This window comes from Equus caballus, chromosome 20 (assembly GCF_041296265.1).
Source record: "Equus caballus isolate H_3958 breed thoroughbred chromosome 20, TB-T2T, whole genome shotgun sequence".
Taxonomy (NCBI): domain Eukaryota; kingdom Metazoa; phylum Chordata; class Mammalia; order Perissodactyla; family Equidae; genus Equus; species Equus caballus.
The window spans coordinates 50,977,152-50,999,237 of record NC_091703.1 but is presented as its reverse complement, the minus strand read 5'-3'; positions in this window follow the sequence as shown (position 1 = coordinate 50,999,237).

Below are 22,086 nucleotides of genomic sequence, written 5' to 3'. Positions count from 1 at the left end.
GACGAACAATAACTCGTCCTCAAGTTAGAGGACTTGACAGCACTGTTTGTCCTACATGGTTCATCCTAGATTCACTTGGTAATTGGTGTGACCATCAGTGTTAATTGGCTTTATACAAAGGAAAAAGAAACTTCTCATGACAGGAGGTAGTTTTGCAGCCTGGAGCAAGGCACCCACCAAGAAGTTAGGCTCCTACCCTCCCAAAGAAACTGGGCGACAGAGATGTTCTCTCCCTTGATGCTTATGCTCCAAAGAGATGGCTCCCAGGTTTGTGAGAAAGAGTCCTGTGTCATAAAGTTGACAAAAGACCTATCTGGTTTTCAAAATGCTTCATATACAACTCAAAGGGAGGAGAAAGTACTTACAAAGTTTTCTAAAGTAAATGCTCTAAGAGAAAGAGTAGTCTCTTCATTTACTTCTAACAGGGAGAATTAGGCCTCTTTTAAACTTTTATTTGTCCTTGCAAATTAAATTTTAAAATTCTCAATGATATAATTTTAAACATTTTTCTCTTTATAAGGAATTGTCTTCTCTCATGGTGAAATGTGGAAAACTATGAGAAGATTCAAGTTGACCACCTTACGGAACTTTGGAACGGGCAAGCGGATCGTAGAAGATGCAATTGTAGAGGGATGACAGCATCTCGTCCAGAACTTTGACTCCCACAGGGGTGCACAGAACAGATAAAATCACGCCTGATTTTTCATGGGAAAGAAGTCAACAGAAGATATATTTTTCTTTTTTAAATAAGGAAACGTATACGAGAGCATTTATTGAAGCATTATATGCAATTAAATACATTTGCAGAGTAAACCCTGCCTGTTCATCAATAGAAGAATGATGTAATAACCTGTAGTGTATCTATACTATGGAATAATACATACAAAGAATGAGGTAGACTTACTGTGCTAATTTTTTGGTGTCAAATAAGCACGTTATTTCTTTTTTTATTGCAGTAACATTGGTTTATACATTATATAAATTTCAGGTGTGCATCATTATATTTTGATTTCTGTGTAGATTATGTCATGTTCACCACCCAAAGACTAATTACCATCCATCACCACACACATGCCTAATCACCTCTTTCACCCTCCTGCTTCCCTCCTTCCCCTCTAGTAACCACAAATCCAGTCTCTGTTTCTGTGTGTTTGTTTGTTGTTGTTTTTATCTTCTACTTATCAGTAAGATCATATGATATGTGACTTTCTCCCTCTGACTTATTTCACTTAGCATAATACCCTCAAGGTCCATCCGTGTTGTCACAAATGCCCAGATTTCTTCATTTCTTTATGGCTGAGTAGTATTCCATTGTGTATATATACCACATCTTCTTTACATTCGCCCCTTGAAGGGCACCTAGTTTGCTTCCAAGACTTAGCTATTGCGAATAATGCTGCAATGAACATAGGGGTGCATATATCTTTACACATTTGTGTTTTCACATTCTTTGGAAAAATACCCAGCAGTGGGATAGCTGGATCATATGGTAGGTCTATTAATTTTTTGAGGACTCTCCATAGTGTTTTCCATAGTGGCACCACCAGTTCACACTCCCACCAGCACTGCATAAGTGTTCCCTTCTCTCCACATCCTCTCCAACACATATTGTTTCCTGTCTTGTTAATTACAGCCATTCTGATGGGAGTGAGGTGATACCTCATTGTAGTTTTGATTTGCATTTCCCTGATAGTTAATGATGTTGAATATCTTTTCAGGTGCATGTTGGCCACCTGTATACTTCTTTGGAGAAATATCTGTTCAGATCTTTTGCCCATTTTTTAGCTAGGTTGTTAGTTTTTTTGTTGTTGAGATGTATGAGTTCTTTATATGTTTTTGATATTAACCCCTCAACAGATATATGGTTTGCAAATATCTTCTCCCAATTGTTAGGTGGTCTTTTCATCTTAGTGATGGTTTCCTTTGCTGTGCAGAAGCTTTTTAGTTTGATGTAGTCTCATTTGTTTATTTTTTCTATTGTTTCCCTTGCCTGGTCAGATATGGTACTTGAAAATACGTTGTTAGGACTGATGTCGAAGAGCATGCTGCTTATGTTTTCTTCTAGAAGTTTAACAGCTTCAGGTCTTACATTCAAGTCTTTAATCCATTTTGAATTAAGTTTTGTGTATGATGTAAGATAATAGTCTACTTTCCTTCCTTTTCATATGGCTGTCCTGTTTTCCCAACACCATTTATTGAAGAGACTATCTTTACTCTATTGTATGTTCTTGGCTCCATTGTCGAAAATTAGCGGTCCATAGATGTGTGGGTTTATTTCTGGGCTCTCAGTTCTGTTCCATTGATCTAAGTGTCTGTTTTTGTGCCAGTACCATGTTGTTTTGGTTACTCTAGCTTTATAGTACTTTTTGAAATCAGGGAGTATGATACCTGCAGCTTTGTTCTTTATTCTCAGGATTTCTTTGGCTATTTGGGGTATTTTGTTGTTTCATATAAATTTTATGATTCTTTGTTCTATTTCTGTGAAAAATGTGTTGAAACTTTGATAGGGATTGCATTGAATCTATCGATTGCCTTTGGAAGTATGGACATTTTAATTATGTTAATTCTTCCAATCCAAGGTCATGGATTATCTTTCCATTTTTTTGTCTTCTTCAATTTCTTTCAACACTGTTTTATAGTTTTCAGTGTACAGATCTTTCACCTCTTTGGTTAAGTTTATTCCTAGATATTTAATTCTTTTTGTTGCAATTGTAAATGGGATTGTATTTGTAATTTCTCTTTCTGCTACTTCGTTGTTAGGGTATAAATGTGCAACTGGTTTTCGTATGTTGACTTTGTATCCTGCAACTTCAACATATTCATTTATGATTTCTAAAAGTTTTTTGGTGGATTCTTTAGGGTTTTCTATATATGAAATCTTGGCATCTGCAAATAGTGACTATTGCACTTCTTCATTTCCAATTTGGAGCCCATTTATTTCTTTTTCTTGCCTGATTGCTCTGGCTGTCTTCCAAAACTGTGAAATAAGAGTGGTGAAAGTGGGCATTCTTGTCTGGTTCCTGTTCTTAGAGGGAAAGCTTTCAGTTTTTCGCCATTGAGAATGATATTAGCTGTGGGTTTGTCATATGTGGACTTTATTATGTTGAAGTACTTTCCTTCTATACCCATTTTATTCAGAGGTTTTTTTTATCATAACTGGTGCTGTATCTCATCAAATGCTTTCTCTGCATCTATTGAGATGATCATGTGATTTTTATTCTTCATTTTGTTAATGCAGTGTATCACATCAATTGATTTGCAGATGTTGAACCATCCCTGTATTCCTGGAATGAATCCTCCTTGATCATGGTGTGTGAACTTTTTAATGTATTGTTTTCGATTCTCTAGTATTCTGTTGAGGATTTTTGCATCAATGTTCATCAGTGGTATCGGCCTGTAATTTTCTTTTTTTGTGATGTTCTTGTCTGGTTTTGGTATCAGGATAATGTTGGCTTTGTAGAATGAGTTAGGAAGGCTCCCCTTCTCTTCAATTTTTTGGAAGTATTTGAGAAGGATAGGTATTAGGTTTTCTTTTCATGTTTGGTAGAATTCACCAGGGAAGATGGTTGGTCCTAGACTTTTATTTTTGGGAGGTTTTTAATTACTGTTTTGATCTCCTTACTGGTGATTGGTCTATTCCAATTCTCTATTTCTTTTTGATTCTGTTTTGGAAGGTTGTATGATTTAAGAATTTATCCATTTCTTCTAGATTATCCAATTTGTTGGCGTATAACTTTTCATAGTATTCTCTTATAATATTTTGTATTTCTGAGGTGTCTGTTGCAATTTCTCCTCTTTCATTTCTGACTTTATTTATTTGAGACTTCTCTCTTTTTTTCTTGGTGAATCTATCTAAAGGTTTGTCAATTTTGTTTATTTTTTCAAAGAACCAGCTCTTGGTTTGATTGATTTTTTCTATTGGTTTTTTCATCTCTATTTCATTTATTTCTGCTCTGATTTTTATTATTTCCTTCCTTCTACTGATTTGGGGCTTTGTTTGTTCTTCTTTTTCCAGTTCCTTTAGGTGCACTGTTAGATTGTTTGTTTGGACTTTTTCTTGTTTGCTGAGGTAGGCCTGAATTGCCAAAACCTCCCTCTCAGAACTGCTTTTGCTGTATCCCATAGATTTTGGCATGTCCTATATTCATTTTAATTTTTCTTTAGGCAATTTTTGATTTCTCCTTTGATTTCTTCACTGACTCAATCATTGTTCAACATTTTGTGTAATCTCCACATATTTGTGGCTTTTCTGATTTTCTTCCTGTAGCTGACTTCTAGTTTCATACCATTGTGATCAGAAAAGATGCTTGGTATTATTTTAATCTTCTTAAATTTATTGAGACTTGTTTTGTGGCCTAATCTGTGATTAATCCTGGAGAATATTCCATGTGCATTTGAAAAGAATGTGTATTCTGTGGTTTACGGATGGAATATTCTGTATATATCTACTAAATCCATCTGGTCTAATGTGTCCTTTAAGGCCAATGTTTCCTTACTGATCTTCTGTTTGGATGATCTATCCATTGATATCAGTGGAGTGTTAAAGTCCCCTACTATTAGTATGTTACTGTCTATTTCTTCTTTTATGTCTGTTAATAATTGCTTTATATATTTAGGTGCTCCTATCGTGGGTGCATAGATATTTACAAGTGTTATATCCTCTTGTTGGATTGTTCCCTTTATCATTATGTAGTGCCCTTCTTTGTCTCTTGTTACAGTTTTTGTTTTAAAGTCTATTTTGTCTGATATAAGTATTGCTACCCCTGCTTTTTCTTTGCCATTTGCATGGAGTATCTTTTTCTATCTTTTCACTTTCAGTTTGTGAGTGTCTTTAGGTATGAAGCGTGTCTCTTGTATGCAGCATACATATGGATCTTGTTTTTTACACAATCAGCCACCCTATGCCTTGTGATTGGAGCATTTAGTCCATTGACATTTAAAGTAGTTATTGATAAGAAGCTACTTATTGATATTTTGTTACTTTCTTTCCTGGGTGTTTTAGTAGTTCTGCTCTGTTCCTTTCTTCTTCTCTTGCTCTGTTCTTTTGTGGCTTGCTGGCTTTCTTTAGTATTACATTTGGGCTCCTTTCTCCTAATTATTTGTGTATTTATTACAGGTTTCTGGTTTGTTATTACCATAAGGTTCATATATAATAATCCACATATATAGAAATCTATATTGAGCTGATAGTCTCTTTACTTTGACATGTTTCTAAAAGCTCTACTCTTTTGCTCCCCTCGTCCCACATTTCACTTTTTTGATATCATCTTTAACCTCTTATTTTGTTATTTTGTGTGTGTGTATCCATTACCTTCTTATCATTGAAATAGGTAATTTTAGTGCTTTTGTCTTTCAATCTCCATATTATCTTCATAGGTAGTTGATCTGCTACCTTAACTATATTTTTGCCTTTACCAGTGATTTTATTGCCTTTCTTTTTTTTTTTTTTTTTTGATAATTTTCTTATTCCTACTTGTGATCTTCTCTTTCCCACTTTAATAAGTCCCTTTAGCATTTCCTGTAAAACCAGTTTCTTGGTGATAAACTCCTTTAATTTTTGCTTCTCTGGGAAACTCTTTATCTCTTGTTCCAATCTGAATGATCACCTTGCCAGGTAGACTATTCTTGGCTGTAGGGTTTTCTTTCAGCACTTTAAATATATTGTATCACTCCCTTCTAGCTTGTAAGGTTCTGCCTTAGAAATCTGCTGATAGCCTTATGGGGTTTCCTTTGTATGTCACTTGTTGCCTTTCTCTTGCGGCTTTTAGGATTCTTTTTTTATCTTTAATTTTGGATATTTTAATTATAATGTGTCTTGATGTGGGCCTCTTTGGGTTTATGTTGTTTGGTGCTCTCTGTGCTTCCTGTACTTGCATGCCTGTTTGCTTCTTTAGATTAGGAAAGTTTTCAGCTATTATTTCTTCAAATAGATTCTCTGCACCTTTGTCTCTCTCTTCTCCTTCTGGGACACCTATAATATGGTTGTTAGTGTGCTTGATGTTGTTCCAGAGTTCCCTTAGACTGCTCTTGTTCTTTTTAATTTTTCATCTGTTCGGTTTGGGAGATTTCCTCTAGTCTTTCATCTACCTTGCTGATCTGTTCTTCTGTATCATCTACTCTTCTATTGAGTCCCCCTAGTGAATTTTTCATTTCCAGTGTTGTATTCTTCATTTCTGATTGGTTCTTTTTAATATTTTCCAATTCTTTGTTCACATTCTCACTCAGTTCAACCATTCTTCTCCTAAGATCAGTGAGCATCGTTATGGCTTTTTATTTGAACTCTTTGTCAAGTAGATTGTTTATTTTTGTTTCATTTAGTTCTTTTCCTGGGGTTTTGTCCTTTTCCCTTACTTGGAATATATTCCTTTGCCTCCTCATTTTGCCTCTTTCTCTGTGCTTATATCTATGTATTAGGTAGGTCAGATACATCTTCTGATCTTGGACAGGTGGCGTTATGCAACAGATGCCTTATGATGCCCAGCAGTGTGCATCCCTCTTGTCACCAGTTCCAAATGTTCCAGTATTAGCCCCTGTATGGGCTATCTGTGTCCTTCTGTTGTGACAGGGTTGCTCTTGCTGCAGGTGCCCAGGGAGGCTAGGCTAGGCTGTCCCCCTGGCCAGCTGGTTGTAATTCTCAGCTGCATGTGGCTGCTATGGACCCTTCAGTCACTATCGGGGTTGTGGAGCCTCAGCAAAGCTGGCTGCAAGGTCTAATAGCACATCCCATTGCAGTTTTTCTGTTAAGTGAGTAGGCCCCCCACATGGCTGGTTTCTAGGCTTAGGGGCTTATAATTGCTGTAGGCCTCTGGCCTGCAAGGTACTTGTCAGCTCTCTCAGGGTTGCAGCTGAATGGGGCTGGCCCCAGGCACAAGAGGACTCAATTGTTTCAGGCTTTGGAAGGCTTGTCTGTTTGTGAGGCACAGGTCTTCTGTTGCTGATAAGCCCCTTGGCCCACAGGGCCACACAAACCATCAACACAGTCCTGCCCCATGAACACATCCCAACCCCCTGGAGCGTACCCAGTCACCTCACTGCAGAGGCCCCCATACACTCCACGAACACCCCACCCACTTCAACCTTCCTCATGCATGTCCTATTCTACAGAGGCAGACCCACTCACTTGCCTGCAGATGATCCATGCACCCAGTCTAAGCAGGCCAAAAAGTTGCCCAAGGGCTTGCCATTGGGTGGGGCCAGTCACTAGGGCAGGCTGCCTGCCCTGGCTGACCTGGATTAAATTGGTGGTCTAGTGGGTGGGGCAGACCCTGGGCTAACAGGCCAGGGGAAGAAATCCAATGGCATCTGCCAGTGTCTGTGTCAGCATGCCTGTACTAGGTCACAATAATGGTTGCCACCAACATCTCAGTCCCTAGAGAGGTCTCACCTCTCATTGAGATGCACCCAGAGCCTATCAGATGAGTTTCTTTTCATGAAAGGATTGTGCATCTTTCTTTCTGGTGATTTTAGGTTGGTTTCTGAAATGGGTGAATTTATATGTGGGCCTCTTAAGGCCTGACTTTTGTCTGCTTATTTCAATAGCTTTTCTGGGGGTATTCTCTGCTCTAGTTACTAGCCAGCAAAGCCAGACATTATGAGTTTCATCTCAGTTGTGCTGAGTCTGAAGAATGCTTATAGTGGTAATGCTCTCCTGTTCAGGTACCCCACTCCTCAAAGGAAGGCTGCATACCTTATGTTGCTCCCAGCTGGCTGTAAATCTCTGTGGCTTGTGGAGGTGGGTTTTTTTCCTCCAGAAGGAATTTTTACTTCTTCCACCTCAGTCAGGACTGTCCCTTGTCACAGGGGTTATTTTCATCCAGTTTTAAGTTCTCTCTTAGTGGTAATTGTTCCAAGGATAGCTGTATCTTGGTTGTGTTTGTGTGAGGAGGTGAGTTCAGAGTCCACCTATGACGCCATCTTGACACCATCCAAGATATACTTTTAATTATTTGTTGTGACATAATTTCAGACTTTTAGGAAAATTCCAAGAATACTACAAATAATTCCCAATATCTTTCTGCTGTTTTCTAAGATTCCCCAAATGTCATCATTTTACCTTTGCTTTCCCTTTCTTTCTCTTTTTCTAAACTGTTTGAGAGTACATTTCTGACATGCTGTTCTTTTGTTCTTAAATACTTCAGTGTGTTTTCTTAAAATAAGCAAAAACATTCTCTTACATAATTCTCATACATGCTAAAGTACAATTTTCAAAAATCAGAAAATTAACATTGACATGACGTTATTATTTATCAACAAAATTTATTCAGATTTCACTGTTGTCCCATTAATGTCCTAAATAGAGAAAGGAAATCTTGGAGCATGCATTGCATTCAGTTGTCATGTCTCTTTTGCCTCCTTTAATCTAATATAGTTCCTCAGTAATGAATATGTTTTTGATCCCTTCAAGTAACATAGAGTTAATTCCATATTATTTTTATCAATTTGTGGGATGAATAGTCCAAAAACTTATTTTCAAATCAAGAGTTTTCTCATTTGCTTAATAAATTGAGCTCATTCTTTATTAAAAATGAGTTCATTTGAATATTACCTTCACTGATGCAAGAATTAACATGAAGAGAAATGTTCAAGGGTAGACAACCCTGAAATGAATGCAGAGGACAAGCAGAAGGCTCAGGGCCTCATGTGCTCAATCAGTAGTGTCTGTACCTTTAGAAAGAGAGACTGTTGGCAGTTTCGAGAAAGTACATACACAAAAATGACTATTCCTTCTCCAATATTAAGCTCTTAACAAATATTAATTTCTCAGACCTGTGTGTACACAACATCCCACATGCCTTTCCATTTGTATATGAAGAAGCAAACATATTCTCTGCAAGAATTCTCCTAGGTATTCAGCCTCCAATCTTAGCAGCCAGAATTCTCTTCAATTAAAAATAAATGCCCATCTACTGATACATGTTTAATAATGTAAATAGTTTTCAATGATGAAAACAGGACCCAGTAGCAAATGAGGCTAAAACAAGGAATTACTCTGGATGAAATTCTCTGAAGTAGAATCATTTTAGTCATCTAGACGTCCTATTTTAAACTTTTAAACTTGAATGCAGCCTAGTAGGTTGAAATTATATTTGTCCAGCTAGTACACATTAACACCACCCTACATACACACACACACACTGAAATGTGCCTCACTCAGCACATTTCAACTTATTTAACTGAGCCCAATGTAGATTTTCTTTGACATATACTTTTTTAGTTTTCCTTGTGGCAATCTTCTAACCAAATTCTGGATATTTTTCAAGACCCATTCTAATTTCATCTCTCCTTAGAAGGCGCAGTCACCAATAATCACTTTCTTCTATGAAATTCCTTACTTGACAGCTTTCCCCATCAGTCTAGAACTGATTAATGCAGTGTATATGAATATTCCCAATCTGCTTAATGAATTCCTTTGTAGGAAAGCCCTTTGAGGTCGAAACAGTGATGAACACTTGTGTTGCTAACATCATTGTGTCCGTGTTGTTTGGAAAACGGTTTGACTACCAAGACAGCAAATTCCTGACACTCTTAACCTTGATTGGTGAAAATATGAAACTCATTGGAGGTTCTCGAATTGCAGTAACTGTATCTTTCCTATTCACTTTCACTTCTTCTAAGGTACACTTGCTTGTTCAAGAGACCATGAAAACTATTTATTAGAAAATTGTCATTTCAAAAATGTACACTTCCTGGAATATTCTGTGTACAGAGATGTGACAAGCCTGCCTGGTTAACACATCTGATACTTCTCCCAGCACAAACTTCTGCATCAAATATTTTATAATGCTGGGATTGTGAATCACACCAATAAATAATGAATCACGTGGCTTCAGTAAATTCCTATAATTTTGGCCATCTCTTTTACCTATACCACTAGTTAAGCATAGAATATGGGATAAGCCATGAGTTAAAAAAGGAGGACTCAATAGAATTCACTTAGAAGAGTGAATTTTAACAAAGGAGAACTATCAAGTACAAAAAAAAATGATGTACTAAATAAAGCAATGTTTATTCTGAGCTATGTAACTTTTCAATAGTGCTGCAACCCAATTTTTCAATATTTGCAAGTGATAAAGTAAGTATCTTTTAGAATTAGGAAGAAAGAGCTTTGTCAAATCATTCCCATTTTCAATAGCACCGCTGACAATCTACCGTATTATTTCACTTATGAATAATTTAGGCTCTGTTACTATAAATGCTGGTTTACTCTAAATACAGGTTTGGGGGAACACTGGGTCCAGCAACAATGATGTCTAATTTTAGGCATGGCTTCTTAGCTTCCATATTTATTAGGTTATTTGGAGGGTTAAGAACACCTTTGAGAATCTCACGAAATATATAGAACTTATCTCTCAAAAAATGAATATTCTGACAAACACACTAAATTTAGCAAACAATGAAGTACTTCCGGAACTTTTTAAAGGTCAGGGAATATTAAATAAAGTGGTGCTGCTCTATGGGACTTATATAGTAAGCCTATTATAAATTAGAGAAATAATTATTCTGATTCTACAAGGAAACAGTGGTAAATTTACTGTGCTACATAGAACTGCAATAGTTTCACATGGAATCATCTGGGATTTTACAAGAAAAACCCTTCGAGTTATAGCTCTGATCATAAAGCCAATATTGTTTTCATGTCTCTTTTCACGTCTCATCTAACCTCTAAGTAGATGTAATAACACAGGCATGATACACAAAATACTCTGGGTGTATAGAACTTATTGTAAGCCACATTAATGTTCATTGTAAGTTACTTAATTCTGATAAATGAGGAAATCTCGCTGTCTAGTTCAGTCTGCCACTGTTAGTTGAGATGAAATTGAAGTCTATATGAGATGCTACTTCTATAATGCTTTCAGAAATAATGGTGCCATTCTCATTATGATAAGCATTACACACGTATATTTAATTTGCTTTGTTGTTTTTTATTCTTTTAGCTTTTCAGTATGTTTCCTGTTTGGGGGTTTCTCCTATAAAGTCATAAGACAGTACTCAGGAATAGAGTTGAAATATTTTCTTTTATAAGGATGACATTCCTAGATCACTGTCATAAATTTGACAAAAAATGACCCAAGAATTTTAACCAACGCCTTTTTGAAGACAGCAGGCGGTATTGGTGTTTTCTTCAGGGGCTACCGTAGCCTATTGTTTATTATTTGGTTTAATTAACAGCATCTGGAGGAAAAATATTCGTTTCAAGGAAGAAAGATAATTGAATCCAATTAAGTTAATAATGGTAGATTTGTACCCTACAAAGAATGCTGTTTATTACATTTTGCATTCTCAAATATTTTCCACCACTTTTTGTATCACTCTGAAAAAACCAAGACAGAGAAGATGTCAGATGTGTTATCTTTTAGAATCAGTACTTCTTTTTTCACAATCTTGAAAATTGTGAAAAAAATTGACAATCCCAAGAAAGATTACTTAATTAAAATTTTTTAAAAGAAATCATGGTAGTAATATTCTAATCACTGAGTTAAAAACTAATTTCCAATCATCCTAAATAGCAAAAACCCTTTTCCATTGTAAGAATTATTTATCATTATTAACACCTGGGATGTCCTTCATACCAAAATTCTGCACAACATTCTCATAATAAAAAAATTCCAGTCAATTGAGGAAAGAATGCAACACTTTGTTTTTTAAATTCATGTTGTTATTTGTTACAGTTATCCAGTATAAAATTATTTCATCACTAACAATTCCTTTTCCGCTTTCAGGAGAAAGATACATCTACTGACTGTTTCAGCCATGAAAATTTGGTGGCACTTGTTGGTAATCTGTTTGTGGCAAGTACAGAGACCACAGCCTCCATGCTGCTCTGGGGGATTCTGCTCGTGATGCGACATCCTGAGGTTCAGAGGAAGTCTCCTACGATTCAGAGCATCACCGGGAGGAGAGGAGTCAGAAAGCTCTTGGACTGGAAAAAGCAGAAAGAAAGTAGATTTTGCCCTCTAAGCATCCTGAGATGGTCTGCAGGCATCACTACATGCAGGTCCTCAGAGAAGCCCTAGGAATGGAGGCCCAGAGGGTGGGAGCTGTGCAGGGAAAGGATGAGCCAGAACTCAGAGAGCACTTGGGTTTGACTTTCGCATGTAAAGAAAATGGGGAAGACTGTTCCAACACCTCCTCCCACCCCAGTCTCTAACCCTCTCCATTTTGTCCAGAAAAGGTCTGTGATGAGATCATCAGAGTTGTGGGGTTGACCCAGCCTCGAATTGCACACGGAACTCAAATGCCATACACAGATGCTGTCATTCACGAAGTGCAGAGATTCGCTAACATCCTGCCCACAGGCTTCCCCCATGCGAAAACCACAAATATTTTATTTAAAGATTACTATACTCCAAAGGTAAGCGTTAAAGAAGGGGAGATGAGGGGAGAGAGAAAGAAATCAGCTGCTCAGAATCACAGAAGCACAGAGATAAACTGTCAAAGACAATCTTGGACTGCCTTCCTTCCCTTCCTCCTTCCTTCCCTCCTTTCCTTCCTTCCCTTTTTGCTCCCTCTCTGTCCCCCTCCCTATCATCCAACAAAAGGTAACTGAGTGTCTACATGCGTATGTGTGTGTGATAGGTGAAATTTACTCTGTGCAACCTTGTAAGGTATTAGTTTTTATGTTATAGTTGAGGAAATTGGGGTTCAGAGAGTTAAAGCAAGGTTGCTGTGTAAGGGAGCCAGACTTCAGGTAGGGCGTGCCACCCTTTGGAGCCCTGCACTTTGCCCACACAGGCCTCCTTCCAGCAGCACCTCCACGCTTCATTTCTGTCCTCACACAGAAACATGTCCATGCCTTCTGTTTCCCAATACAAGGCATCTAGATGCAACCTTGTGATGTCCAGTGGTAAACTGAGGATGTATAGATCTTTCCTAAAACTAAAATGAAGGCAGGAATTGGCATAAGGTAGCTGTATGCCCACAGCACTAATTCTCCTTGATACCTACTCTGTTCACCGCTTTGGTCTCACCTCTGCATGAATCCATGGGGAGCCCTCCTCACACTCTCACTTCCTATCTTGTGCATACCCTGCAAACAAGCGGGCTACTTTCATCTTTGGTGTTTCTCTTCTCAGCACACCTTAAACACACTGTTGGACTGAATCAATCAGATTAGCAACTGAAAGGGGAATACAAATACAACCAAGGTCAAAAAGAAAAAAAAATGAGACCACCAAGGAAGCAATGATAATGGCAGGATTTTAGTTCCAGTTATCTAGAAACTGCACTAGAAAGAGCTTTGCGGTTATAGGGCATCTAACTGCCCTCCCATGCTACTGGGTGTCAGGTGCCTCCATTTCACTGAGCCCCAATCTTCTCTTGGGTCAAATGGAAATACGTTAACCAGCACAGTTGTCACGAAGAGGAGAAAGTCCATGTACGATGCTCAGGTACATATAATTATAATTAAATGGAAGGAAAGAAGGAAAGGAAGAAAAAAAGAAGGAAAAAGTTTTAAAACAAAACATTTTAAAGCAATCGTTTGCTTTTGGTGACTTGAGAACTCCAGGTTCATGTGCTACAACAGCTAGCCACAATGAGAGTATTCCAAAGCTTGCTTAGAGAGGAAGCTGTGATGAGCTAAAGTGAAGTAGTGAATATTGTCCTTAACTTGGGGGCAGGCTTTTGCTCTTCTTCTTATTTTATTTTTAGTTGTCAGAGTACTCTTTCTTATATCATAATTGAAAGTACTTTCTTTGATGGCCCTAAGTTGTTTCAGAGTACGTGGCAAGCTGTGCAAGTGGGTAGCTTACTCTAGAGAATTTGTTTTGATGGGCTTGTTAGACTTAGCTTGTTTACTCTCATAGTCTCTGTAGGTAAAAGAGCAGAACATCCCTGAGGCTCCAAACCTGCCTGGAACTGCAACAGTTTCTTTCTTAACATCATTTGAAATTAATATTATTTCATAATATCTAAGGCTCAGAGTCACGAAATGAGGACTGTTCAGCTTCCATCATACAAATTTAGAAACTGGGGAATTATCCAAAGTTAGCACACTGCCATCTCATAGTGAATGCATGACTAAGTAAGAATTTCGTTCCAGTTCTGAGTCCAAGGCTTGCATCTTTCAGTAGCTACTGAGTCAAAATTTGGTTGAGTAAATGAATATTCCACACTCAATCTCAAACCCTGCCTGCCACCTCTCCACTTCCTCCTCTTCCATTTCCTTCCAGAACACACTGCTTCTGAAAAATTGCCAACAGAGATCACCACACATCTTTAAAGAGTCACCTTTTTAGAAAGGAATGTAATCTCTGTCCCTAATAACATTTTGATTTCTAGGGCACTGAGGCCGTCACTTTGCTGACCTCAGTACTTCAGGATCAAACATAGTGGGAAAAACCAGACACGTTTAATCCTGAGCATTTCCTCAGTTCTACTGGGAAGTTTATCAAGAAAGAAGCTTTCATGCCCTTTTCAGTGTGTGAGGTATCTTACCTAAGACAGCTAGTTTGAAAAATCTGGAGAGATTTGGCCTTGTCTGAGGACTGTGCTAACATTTTGCATTTTTTCCATGTGGCATTAAACTTCAGAAATATGGAAGAGTGGAAAGAGCTTGTCCCCCTTTGGCTTAAATTGGCTGTAGGACATTAGGCACTGGAATGACATTTTCTTAGGGAATCCTTGAAGATTCCTTGGGGCTGAAGCTAGGGTAGAGCCTTGAGAATTTGAGGAGAGAGTTAAGCACAGAGACATGGGCAGTGCACTTCACTCCAAACAGAAGAGCTTTGCTTTAAGATGTTTAAATACCAGTGTTTCTCTTAGGATTTCTTGGGGCCGGGGGGGGGGGGGGGGGGGGGGGGCGCGGCGAGTAGGGAGGAGAAGAGAAAAGAGCTTTACACTAGAGTAAAATTTGAAATCCAAGGAAATAAATGAACTTAAGAATGTGAAATGAATTCTCCATTCCTAGGAAAGAGTGTTAGCAAAACTATACCGTAAGCAATTTGTCTTCCTGACTTTTCCATTTGTATAAACAATAGCTTAGCATTCACTCCAGATATCCATTCAGTGATAGGTATATCTAGTAATCATAACATTTTTATCATAGACAAATAGAAATATTCTCAAAATGTAATTATCATAAAACTGCCACAATAAGAAAAAATAATATAAAACCAATTTTGTGCCTCAACTCTGAGTACCAAATCTCTCCAAATTCTCATGGTTCCTCTAGTTGTGTTAAAGTCATTCTTTTCCCCAATTTGTTCCTTATTGCTTATTACTTGCTACTTTAAGACAGAGATTTTTCTCTCCAGAGGGCTTCTTGGATCTAAATAAAGTTTTTAATTGGCCTCCAAGACCGCTCCTAACTAATTTTGCATACAGCATTTCTTTTTGGAAAAGGATAAGATAATTTACTATGTTTTCACCTATTTATCCTTAAGAATAAACTAAAGTGGTACAAGTCTTGTCTCGTTGAGGAGCTGGACTCTTACCATGAAACTGAATAAGTCCTAAACATAGGGTAGATAACTCACACCCTAAATTGCCCTATTTATCATCCAGTTAGATGACACCATTCAATCAGGCATTTCTTCCTGAGCAGGTGGGAAGATCTGACCCAAAAAGCTGGATTAGGAGTTGCTCCCACAGGCTCCCTCAACACCCTACCACAGCTTGTGACACCGTATCATAATTACCTATTTCCTTGTCCAACTCACCTAGTAGGTGGTAAGCCCCTTGAGAGCAAAGTCTCAGAGCTCAAGACCTGGATCTTGCTGACATTGAACACATGTCAGTGGATTGAATGGTTAGCTTTCATTTGATTAACATTTCCAGGCAGAGAGAGGTAATATGCGATATCCATGAATATCCAGGCATAATAAGAATACGTAACTGCGTTTGTGTAGTTAATCTGTTCCCTGGAAATCCTATATAAACCAAAGTGCTGATACTTTCCCTGTTGTAAAATGTCTGCATTTTAAAATTTTTTCTGAACTTTGAAGTCTTCTGTGACTCAGCACACTTTTGAGTTATCTTCCAAATTGAATAAAAAAGCAAAAAGAAAAAAAAGGGAGAAAGAAATCTAGCTTGACTGTCTACGGCATTTTACTAGCAGTAAAGCAAAGGGGCAGGCTTAGGATTTACAGACTCTGGGAGCAGGAATGGAAAGATCTGCTTGGTTCTTTTGAAGGGCCAGACGCAGAAACTTTTCTGCTACATTTCTATCAAATATACTATCTTTGCTCTAAAATGTAACCACAAAATTCATTAAATTTAAGCTGCAAAAAGGCACCATTTTGATCATAAAACATCTTAAGAAATACATATAATCATTAAGACCCTACTTGTGGTAATAAAATCCTACCTAGAAGTCTTCCCTCCTCAATTTTAACTCGCTCCACTTTGCCGATATCTTGACATTTCCCTAAATTCATGGTTCAAAAGTAATACTAACCAAGTCTCTGTTCTTAAAATGCTTCAGCCTGATCTCGTTTCTACTCACGCCTCTGGCCTCAGATCCCTGCCTCATGCGCTATGCTCTAACCAGAGTAAAATTCCTTTCAGCCCTCAAATGCACCACAACCTTTTCCATGTCTTCCCCCATCTTTGCCTGGCTAACTTCTTACTCTTTGCATAAGCTCATAGATATAAAGCTCTCATGCAAAAGTGAGCCCTTCCTGACCCTCCAGATCACATTGATTATCTTCACTATATGTTCTCATGACACACTCGGCTTTACTTGTCATAACATTTTTCATATTAAAACTTTTTTTTTGTTTTTCTTGAGGAAGATTAGCCCTGAGCTAACGACTGCCAATCCTCCTTTTTTTGCTGAGGAAGACTGGCCTTGAGCTAACATCCGTGTCCATCTTCTTCTACTTTATATGTGGGATGCCTACGGCAGCATGGTGTGCCAAGCGGTGCCATGTCCGCACCTGGGATCCGAACCGGCGAACCCCGGGCTGCCTAAGTGGAACGTGCGCACTTAACTGCTGTGCCACCGAACCAGCCACTCACATTAAAACTTTAATGTTTGTATAATTGCTTGTCTCCCTCAAAGGAACTCGTAAGGTAGAGCTGGCATATGTACTTAATTTTGTATTTCCAGTGCCTAAACTGGGAGATAGAGCCCATGAGTCTCAGAAGAAGTTAAGTGACTGACTCACACATTCTAAAGTAGGAGAAATCGCATGTGGACAGTGTGTCTTTGTCTAGGTCATTTTTCAGAGTTTTGTGCCGGTACATCTTACAACTCTTGATGGGGTCCAGGGCAGGCCGCCCCAAGATGCGCCACTGTGGTACGTAGATTATTTCGAGCTGAAGACAATAAAGGCCCAGACTCAGCAGAATATTCGACCTTTCCCTCCTGACTGCCTAAAAGAAATTTAAAATAAAGGCCTGTCCCCAAGACAGGCCATCACCATACACAACTTTGCGTTCCAGTAGACTGGGAGGATCCTTGCTAAGCCCACTCCTGTCAAAGTTCTATTTACCAAACATTTGCTTTTCCATTTCCATATGGGTTGTCTTCCTCCCCTCTGAAGCCCCAAACCACTACCCCAAATATCCTCCTCATCTGTAGCTGGAGATACATAAACAGGGAGCCTCAGCCAGTTGGCTGAGTTGCTCAGTTTTCCTGAGCCTCTCCCGTGTATACAAATTATAAAGCTTTGTTTAATTTTCTGCTGTTATTCTGTCTCATGTGAATTTAATTCATTCTCTGGCCAGAAGGACCCAGAGCAGGTGTAGGGTCCTCCCCTACACCCTCCACCACATCCATCTCTCCAGATTGCCAGATGTGTGCTGGTGAGTCATTGGCCAAGATGGAGCTTTTCCTTTTCTTCACAACCCTCATACAGAAATTCACCTTCCAGCCACACCCTGGGGTTTCCCATCTGGACCTGGACCTAACCCCAGACATCAGCTTCACCACTCCACCAATTGCCTCACAAGATACGTGCTCTGCTCCAGGCCCAGGCTCTGCACGCATGGGGCAGCCCCAGTTCTCAGTGTTAGTTTGTGTGGCTTAGCACCAACTTCCTTCTCTGCGTTTTGCCAGCCATGTTATTAGGCCAAGCACGTCAGCATTATTTCAGCAGTCAGCTGCATCATTGCAGAGTGCTCTCATGTCAGGTCAGATTGAGTTCCTACGCTAATCACTGTAGGAGAAATCTCCTTACTGCCATTCTCCAAGACGGAACAAATGAACAGAACATTTGACAAATAGAAGCTTCACTTAGTTCTCTAGAGTTTTCCCCTTCAAACTGAAACTGTCCTTTTCCTCCAAGGCATATGAAACATCTAAGTATCACTAGAATCAATAATTCTAACTATTGGGGCAGGGGGTGACTATATAACACTTTGTCCCAGTGATGCGGGCTCTGTGAGCCGAGGAGTTGAAAGAAAGATTTCTTGGACTCTCAAGGTCTGGCAGTAGTGCTCTTTTATTTAGAGAATAGTATGGAATAGCATGGGGACAGGACCCATGGGCAGTAAAGAGCCGCTGCAAACATGGGTTGAGGGTAGGGCTAAATTTAAGGCATAGGTATATGAGTTATCTCTTTACAAGACAAAGGAAAGAATATGTAAAAAAGTCATTACAATGGTATCAGTGCAGGTGGGGTCTGGTTATTGGGTGGTCCTATAACTTTAGATAAGAATCAGACTGGATTAAGTCAGGATATCCTATGCTACCCAGAGGATGTTGGTGGTGGGGGGAGTCAGCTACATGAGGTTACCAGACAAGCACAGTAAACAAGACTTAAGTCCTTGCCATCCCCATTAAGAGAGATAAGCTCATGCCCCCTTCCTCCTGGAGCAGAGAGGGGGACACCCCCGAGGATGGAGACTTCCCTCACAAATGCAAATGTCTCTCATCAAAGGGCAAGCAAATTCCACTCCTCAGAGCCTCCTTCCCATCTGTAGTTTTTAAAAGTAACCAGCCCAAAATAATCCTCATCACTAGGATGCCCATGAACATCTTTAAAACTGCAAAGAAGAAAATTAAACTCTTGAATGAGGATCACAGTAAACATAAGACATTGACTTCATTCTGTGAATAACCAAAAAAAGCTGATTAGGAACATAATTGCTTGTGAGCACAGCCAGTTTTCTTACATCAGAAAATGAATGCTCCTACTCCTGACATAATTGGAACTTGAAGACACCACATCCCTGTGTTCTGTGCTCTGAAGTCACAGGAAGGGCATATGTAAGGGACTCTGTCAGCAGAATAAAGAAATCATTGTCAGTCCCCCTGAAACATAAAACATCTTTAGCCTTTGTGATGTCAAATGTATCTCCCCATCATCAACATAAATGCTTCTCCCCTACTCCTACCTACTCCCCGTCAAAACAAAAATTGCACTGGACAAAGCTAATAGTCAAGAGAGAATTTATTTAAGTCGATTGCAATAGGGGAGAGAGGCCAGAACTTAGTCTGCACTCAACCCTGTCGAAACAAAGTGGGGAAGGGCCTGTCAGCACTGGGACAAGATAGTGGACAAGCACAGGAGGACACCAGTGGGGAGGCTGATCACTGGGATCCATCCAGCACACTGAACTACTCTTTAACTTGCAGATACTTTCTCCGTGATTAGGCCATCAGTGTTTGCTAATTAGTGTCCATTGAAATTAGGCTCTCACCCTCCCACAGAGACTGGGAAATAGGGACGCTAACTTCCTTGACGATTACATTCCAAAGGCTGGCTTCCAGCTCCTTGAGAAAGACGTCCCTGGATTATAAAACTGGCAAGAGATTTTTTTAAAAGATTTATATATTAAAGGAGCAAAGAAAGAATTTATAATGAAAAGATTTCTCAAATAAATGTTCTAAAAAGGGAGAGGTCAGGCCCTAGTGTCAGGAAGAAACCTATACAAAATTTAGTCAAGCTGAGAGGACTATTGAGGCCTTCTTGGTCATCCCAATCCAGCATTTTCCACAAACCCTTTTTAGAATGAGCCAAATTGGGAATACTAAGGCTCCCTGACTTGTCAGTTGAACTACATGAAACCGTAAATGATAAAGAGATGGGACCTGCTAATTTTAATTTACGGTTTGAACACATATAAGAGGTAATTGCACTTAACACATAATTGGTGTTCAACAATATAATCTTAAATCTGAAGTCAAAATTAGTGGACTGCTTTCTCTTACAGAGGGAATAACAGAAATAGCTTTGATTAGAAATCAGGAAATATGAGTTTTAATTCCAAACTTTTCAGTCCTCCATTTTTCTAACATTATGACTACGTACTGGTGGTGTATACTTAGTGAACCTAACACCAGAAGCAGATAATTTTTAATACCAATATGAGAAAATAATGTTCAGTAATGATCATATAGTAAAACAAATAACGTTCATCTTTTGATTAGTCTGATATAACAATTTGTCTAAATTAATTGTCAAGTAAATTGTTAAATAAACTTTAATAAAACTGAAATGTCAGTAAAAGAAACAGGACCACCACTAAATTATACCACTCAAGTAATGTTTTATTTTCTTGAACGATTCTTTAGTTTTAAAATAATGAGCCATAGAAAATAGATTTCATGTTAAATATATTCAAATCCAATAAAATAGTTCACGTGTGAACTAAGTTTGCTCTTATCAAACAAAAAAATACTACATTTTGCTGTTTCCCTATGTAAAATTTTACACAATAAGTCACATATAATGTCAGAATTGAAGTAACTCAAGCTCGTTTTCTTAATCACTACAATCACTGTGTTATTTATATTGCATCTGCTCTTGAAATGCAGGAATAGATAGAAGTTGGGGACACAAAGAACACTCCAAGTGAGTTTGAAAGATTTTGAGTCCTTAGGAATTTACTGTCAAAATGAATGCAGGTAGCTGCTTTTGTGTGTGTGTGTGTGTGTGTGTGTGTGTGTGTGTGCGAGCACTGTGTTTATGAGGAGGCCAGAGAGATTAGGAGGACAATGCTGAGGGTTCTTTAAATTAGCTTTCACATAGAAAAATATAGCAAAGGAAAATTAAAATGTGCTAATTCAAAGCTTACATCAGTATTATTAAAATTCAAACAATAATCACAGGAATTTTTTAGAATTTAGATCAAGAAGACATTTTTTTTTCAGAGAGGAGCCTTTGATCACTAAGCACATGGTGATGATAAAAGGCAGACAGACTTTTAGTCCAGCTTTATCACTGTTTTAAAATCTTGAAAGATGGTGCACTGCTTACTGCTCACTCCTGGGGCAAACTCTGCCTACTGCCCAGTCTTTGGCATGCCGCTGAATATAGGTCACAGAATCTCCTTTCTTCCACTCCAGCATTTTGATTATAAGGTTATTTCACTTGTAAGTTTGCACATTTTCCCACCCAGTTATGTTGGGATGGAAAGACTGCATAGCCTGAACCTTATAACCTCGGGGATCTGGGTCAATATTGAGGTTGGCTTGGGAAGTCCACGGGCACGCTCAGGGCTTCTCTCTGAGACGTGGACATCAGCTGTCAGAGAATCCTGAGAGAAGCTGACTGTGTTCAGAGACCCTCCCTGAAAGTTCTCTTGGTTTGGTAGAAACTATCTAGTACCCCTTATACCGTCCTACTCTTCTCTCAAGTAAGTTGAATTTGGGATATTCAATTGTACCCACTTTTGTGTAGACCTAGAGGACTTTCAAAATAGCTTTAAAGTCACAAATTATTATGGAAGTAGGACATGTGCCCAAGGATGAGCCAATGGGCATAGAATCAGCTTTAACGCTCAGGGTTCTGAGCCTGGGGAAGATTGTCCAACAAACCAGTCTTAAGCTCAGGCTTATGCACTCAATACCCTCAGAGACCACTGCGTAATACCCCATGCCTGGGAGTCTACACAGCTCTTCACTCTCAGTAAGATGGCACTAATCCATTATATAGCATTTTGTCAAGGCTGAACTATGTCAAAGAATATTTCACCCCCATAAAGAAACTACTTGAAATCCGCATTCTAGATGTTTCTAGAATATAATGTGATTGTCTTAAAAAAGAATTCTGTGACTGGGTCTTCTAGTTTCTAACTATCTTCAAGATTGTCCTAAAACTAATGCGAGACCAAATATATAAATAGACAATGACTAGACCACAGATAACATGAAAAAAGAAGAATCTTCACAAAAACCACTGGTTTGGGTTTGAT